The sequence below is a fragment of the Panthera onca genome, chromosome F2, assembly GCF_046562875.1.
Source record: "Panthera onca isolate mPanOnc1 chromosome F2, mPanOnc1 haplotype 2, whole genome shotgun sequence".
Lineage (NCBI taxonomy): Eukaryota > Metazoa > Chordata > Mammalia > Carnivora > Felidae > Panthera > Panthera onca.
In genome coordinates this window covers 82,818,871-82,825,285 of record NC_138356.1, presented here as the reverse complement: position 1 = coordinate 82,825,285, position 6,415 = coordinate 82,818,871, and positions in this window count along the sequence as shown.

The window sequence follows — 6,415 nt, the reverse complement described above, 5'->3', positions numbered from 1 at the left end:
CCGGCCCCACAGCCAGGGCCCGCCTGCTCCTGGTGGGGGCGGCGGGGGCGAGGGATGAGGAGTCGGCCTTTGCCCAGCCCTCACTTAGCACACTGGCAACGGAGCTTTCCGAAGGAATTCTTATCAGGAACCTCCAAGAGCACAGAGGGAAGTGGTGAGCCACAGAGGGCCTGGTTTGAGGCCCAGCTCGCCTTCTGCGGGCCGGTGGCCGTGGGAATGTGCGGTCACCGCAGGCTGGGCTGATCGCACCCACCCTCCAGTTTGTCCTCCGGTTGGATGCTATGTGAAGGTCACTGCGAGGTCAGGCTTGCACGTGGCGCCCGGCACCTGGCCCCGATTACGGGCTTCGGAGGCTCGGGGTCCCCACGCCCCAGTGCTGCCGGAGGAAGGAGCCTGAGGCCCATGTCCCTCAGACGGGGGCCCTAGGGCCCCCACCCCCCCTTCAGCCTGTCTGGGTCCCTGAGCCTCAGTTTGGGGAATAGTGCGCTACACGTTTCCGGCCGCAGGGGAGTGGGGGTGTCTCGTCCTCAGAGCGAACCCGACACAAACACGGAGGGTTTTGCCTCAGTGCTTATTGCAAACGTGCATTGTGTCCGTGCGGCCCGTACACGCGGCCGGTCCCGTTCGTTGGCGTGCATTTTGCCCACGAGAAACGTTAGGTGGAAGTGGAAAGCAAATGCTGCACCCAGCGGAGCAGACCTGGCCGCGTAGACGCGTGCCAGACGCCCGCCGGGCCACGCCCGACCTCGCCTGTCGCAACTTCCCAGCTGGTTTCCCGATAACCGGCAGGCCCCGCCCCCGCGCCCCCACCGCGGGCGGGCCTTCCAGTAAACACCCCGGTCGGTCGTGGGGGTGTCTGTGTGTCCTCGCCGGGCGGCACTCGTGCGCCGGGGCACCGTCTTCCCTGGGCTTCTGCCCCCTGTCGCTGAGGGTGGGGACTGGGGGCGGCCGGTGACCGCGCCAGACCACTGATTCGTCCCCTGTGGTCTGGCTCCGGCCACCCCCCCCCTCCCCACCCCCGGCCGGGCTGTTTCTCTGTCCGTTCGCAGCCGCGTCCGACGCGTCCCAGCTGCGTGCACATGCGCTCGAAGCCCTAGGCACACGGTGTGGGCGAGACTGGAGGGGTGCCCGGCACTGAGGGCGAGGGTCGTGCAGGGGAATGGGGTGATGGGGAAAGATGGGCAGGGCGGGCCGTAGGGCCTCGGAGGCGGTGTTGCCGCCGAGGGCGGGGGATGAGGAAGCAGAGCAAAGGTCCTGAGGCAGGAAGCAGCACAGCACACGGAGGGACGGGGAGAGAACTGTGGGACTGGACGGTGTGGGCAGGGACGAGGAGGCACCGTCAGCGAGGGAGGCTGCGGTGGGAGCGCAGGGGTGTAGGCAGGGGGCAGGGCAGGGCGGTTTGGAGCCTGTGCCACACCAGGCGTGTGAGGGCCTAGGAAGTGCTCTAGAGGCAGCAGCTGCTGTTTGCCTGTGGGAGCCGATTGAGGTGGAGGTGGTGAGGGGAGTGGGGCGAGCCGGCGGGCAGTGCTGAGGTCCGTGAGGGGCCACAGGGAGGACGTCGGGCCACCGCGCCCTGGGACGGCCTCAGGACAGGGCGGGCAAGGCCTGTCAGAGGGGACTAAGAAGGAGTGTGGGGCAGGCCTGCACCCTGGGGGAGGAAAGACAACTGGAGCCTTGGGCGGGGCGGGGGGGAGGGGGAAGAGGTGTGGATTTGAGCCCAGGGCTGGGAGGGGAGTGCCCCCAAGGTAGAGTCCTTGTGCAGGGCCTGTCATCTGCAGCTGGCGCTAATAACGGGGAGCCTCGGTGGGCCTTGCTTTGGGAGCCTGCAGGCAGGAGGCGCCTGGGGAAGGTTGAAATCCTGGGGGGCCGTGCCCGCAGGGGTGAGAGGAGGCGGCCAGGGTGGGAAGGGGGTGGGCAGGACCGACAGGAGGGGAGGGGGCCTGAGGCTCCGCGATCGGGACCTTCCAAGGGGAGCATTGGAGGGGCGGGTGGACAGAGGGCCAAGGGGAGACGGACGACGCTAGAGATGCTGTTAGGGCACATCCAGGAGGAAGCCAGACACTGGCGGGAGCAAGTGTAGGTCCCCCCCAGTGCCCCGGGCCTCCTCCTGGCTGGTCCTCGGGCCGACCACCTTCTGCCGAGCAGCTCTTATGTGAAGAACTGGGGACACAAAATAAACGAGAGCCTCTGCCCCGAGTTCGGTGTCTTCAGGGGACAAAGCGGCCAGCCTTGGCAGCGGGGCGCCCAGGAGGGCAGGTGAGACGCCTGACGAGGGGGCTGGGCACCCAGAGAGGGCGTGACTCCCGCCGGCCCAGTAGGACTGTGGCTGCAGGGGCCACAGCTGAGATTCGTACAGGCAACGGTAGCTTTTGGGGGGCCTTTAAGCCGGAGTGAGGTCCTCACCTGTGTGTCGGGTTCCAGACTGGCAGTGGGGAGGCCGATGCTCGAGGGGCTCTTGCCGGGTTCAGGTGGGAGGCCACGTGGGCTTCAAGCAGGACCGAAGCACCGTGAGTTGAACGGGGGTGGGGTGGGTGGGGGCACGGGAAGAAAACCGCCCCGTGCCCTCGCACAGGGCGAAAGAGGCGGATCCCGGCAGACCGGCATCGGCGGGTGAATCACCTCTGGCGGGGCTACTTCATTTTCTCGGCGTCCCAGACCCTCCGAGGGCTGTCCCCGTCCCACCTTCCCCCCCACACTGGACTCCGGGAACGCGGCACGCTCTCTAACGCACAAGGCAGTTCCACAAGGGCTAGATTCGTTGAGCGCCGGTCGGGTGCCGCATCTCACGCGAGGCATCGGGGTAGCAGTGGTTGTGCCGCGGCCACTAGAGAGTCACGTGAGGTCGGACGCACCTGCCAGCGGACGGGCAACCGCCGCACGGGGGGCAGGGGTTCTGCTGGAGGAGCGGAGGCAAAGGGCGTGAAGCCCCGGATGGTGGGGGTCAGGGGAGCGCTCCAGGGGGACGGGTTCTCACATCTAATCCGTAAGGAGGAGCCGCCCGGGTTGAAGGAAGATGAGGTGGGGACCATCCAACGCACAGAAGCAGGTGCGGCTGACGCGTGCACGGTGGGGGCGAGTGGGAGGCGAGGGCGGTGGCCGCACAGGCATGTCACGTGGGGCCTGAGGTCACATCAGAATGTGACTTCATCCCGAGGGCGGACGGCTGTGGTTCTCACCAGGGGCTCTGCATTCGGAAGCATGGGCGGGGGTGGGGGGGTGGTGGACTTGGGATATCAGTGCCCTCCTGTGCTGCGCTGGGCACTCTGCCCAGACGACGGGGTGTCCCCTTATGGTTAATTTTCTAATTGCACTGCCTTGTGGTCAGAGAACAAGGTCAGGGGAACCGGTATTCTGTGCACGCGCCACGATTTACACGCCCGTGACCTCGTCGGCAGACGTCTAGCCGCTTACAGGGGTCTGCTAGTGTAAACGGTGACACGGCGAACGTTCCCACGTGTCTGCAGACGAACACGTGCAAACGTTTATCCTGGGCACACGTGCAGATTTCCGGGTGGCAGAAGTGCAAGTTTTCCACCTGACAAGATAATGCCAAATTGGCTTACTAACTGACTCGCTCGCCAACGTACAAAGTGATTCCTGGCGCTGCGTGACTTCTCCAACGCCTGACATTGCCGGGCTTGTGCGTTTTTTCTGACCGAGTGGACACTAACTGGCATCTCGCCGTGGTCGCGGCCTCGGTCGTGCAGGTGTTCGTTGAGCGCGTACGCTGTGCCCGCCATTGCTTGCCTTCCCCTGATGATTTATGAGGTTGGACCTGCCACTGTGCGTGTTGTGGCCATTTGTGGTCGCTCTTCTGTGAAACAGCCGTCGCAGTGTCCCCCAAGGGGCCTCAGTCTGCGGGATACCCAGCCCCGGCCACAAGGTAACCAGGGGTCTCCCTTGGCATCTGTCTGCTCACAGGGCAGGAAATGGAGCTCGGCCAGCACCGCAGCCGCGTCTTCTTTTTCTGACGGGGTCACGGAGCCGACAGGTCCACCTCCGTGGACCCACAGGTGCCAACTCACACTCAAGGAGGTGAGGTCCACGTTGGGCAGGGCGAGAGCTGCCCTGGCCTCCAAAGCTTGCGCCTCACGGCACTCGTCGGGCCTTGGGCCCTTGCACGGACGGAGCTTCTGGGGTCCTGACTCAGGAGCCACTGTCCCCCAGGGGGCTCAGAGTACGGCTTCCCTCAGCCATTGCTGCTCCCTCTCCACTTGCTGCCTGTCCACGGGCCGCTTACCAGTAGGGCAAAGCGTTACCATAAGCAGTGCTGCGAGTCAAACCGCCAACCTTCTAGCTTTACCTGATTACCGGGGGTGCACCGGGAGTTCACCGAAGGTCACATTGTCAAGCAGAAGAGGAGTTTTGTTAATCTTTTGCCCACATTCACATTTTATTTTTTATTTTTTTCACGTTCATATTTTAATTTGAGAGACAGAGGGAGAGAACAGGCGAGTGAGGGGCAGGGGGAGAGAGAGAGAGAATCTTAAGGGGGGGATCGATCCCGTGACCCTGGGACCGTGACTTGAGCCAGGACCGAGAGTTGGACGCTCAACCGACTTAAGCCACCTAGGAGCCCCCACGTTCCTATATTTTTTTTTTAATTAAAAAAAATTTTTTTTTTTTAACGTTTATTTATTTTTGAGACAGAGAGAGACAGAGCATGAATGGGGGAGGGTCAGAGAGAGGGAGACACAGAATCTGAAACAGGCTCCGGGCTCTGAGCTGTCAGCACAGGGGCCCGATGCGGGGCTCGAACTCACGGACCGCGAGATCGTGACCTGAGCCGAAGTCGGCGCTCAACCGACTGAGCCACCCAGGCGCCCCCCTAACGGTCTTTTAATCAGACAGTGCGTATTCTTTGGCGTCTGGCGTCTCTTGCTCAGCGTTCTGATCTTGAGATCCACTCACGGGGCTGTGTTGGCATTACTGGCTCACTGCTCTTTATGGCTCGGTGGCATTTCATCACATGACTGTGTCACAATTTATCCACTCACCTTTGATGGACATTTCAGTCATTTCCATGTTTGGCTCTCATGGATGAAGCCCACCATGAACATTTGTGTATACATCTTTGGATAAAAATCTAGGAGCGACGTTGCAAGATCGTATGGTAAATAGCTGTTTAGCGTGGTAAGAAACAGCCAAATTGTTTTCCAAAGTGGTCGTACCTTCCACGTTTCTGCCACCAGCACGTGACAGCCCTCGTTGTTCCGTGTTGCCGATGTTTGTTATTGTAAATCTTTCTGTTTTCGCTGTACTGGTCGGTGTGGACCGGTATCTCGTTGTGGCTTAACTTGCATTTCCTTGATGCCAAACGATGTTGAAAATATTTGCATGTGTTTGTTGGCCCTTTGTGTATCTTCTTTTATGAGGTTCCTAAAGTCTTTTGACCAGGTTGCGCGCCTTCTGATTCTGAAATTGCAGAAGCACCTGTGTGGTCTAGATATAAACCTTTGTCAAACACGTGCATTGCACATATTTTCTCCAAGTTGTGGCTTGTCTTTTCATTTCCTCAGCAGTGTCTTTTACAATTTTTTTTTAACATTTGTTCGTTTTTGAGAGACACAGAGAGACAGAGCGTGAGCAGGGGAGGAGCAGAGAGAGAGGGAGACACAGAATCCGAAGCAGGATCCAGGCCCTGAGCTGTCGGCACAGAGCCTGACGCGGGGCTTGAACCCACGAACCACGAGATCATGACCTGAGCCGAAGTCGGACGTTTATCTGACTGAGCCACCCAGCGCCCCTCCTCAGCAGTGTCTTTTGGAGACTAAAAGCTTTTAGCAAAGATTTTTTTAGTGGTTCATGCTTTTTGCGTCTTATCTAAGAAATTTGGTTATTCTAGGGTCGTGAAGAGATTCACCTGTGTTTTCATCTAGAAGGGTTTTTTTAATATATAAATTTAGCTTTTATATTTGGGTCTACGATCCATTTCAAGTTAAGTTTTGTGTGTGATGTAAGGTAAGGATTGAGATTCTTTCCTACTGGCATCTGCTGGTTCCATCAAATGGAACCATTTGTTTAAAAAAATACGTGTACGTCTCTTTCTGGATCCTCTATTCTGTTCCACTCACCCGTGTCCTCCTCATGATTATTGTCACTTCACAGTAAATCATGAAACCAGGTGGTATAGCTTCTCCAACTTTGTTCTTTTTTCAAAATTGTTTTGACTTTTCTGCATCTTTTGCATTTCCATTTAACTCTTAAGACGTTTGTCAATTTCTACAATAAAACCTCCTGGGATTTTGATTGTGTTGGATTTCTATATCAATTTGTAGAGAATTGACCTCTTGACACCCTAAGTCTTCTGATCTACGAATGTAAATTTCTCTGCTTAGGTCGTTAAAAATACCTCTCAGAAAATGTTTGTCGTTTTCAGTGGACGTGGATTGCACGTATCTTTTTAAATGTATTA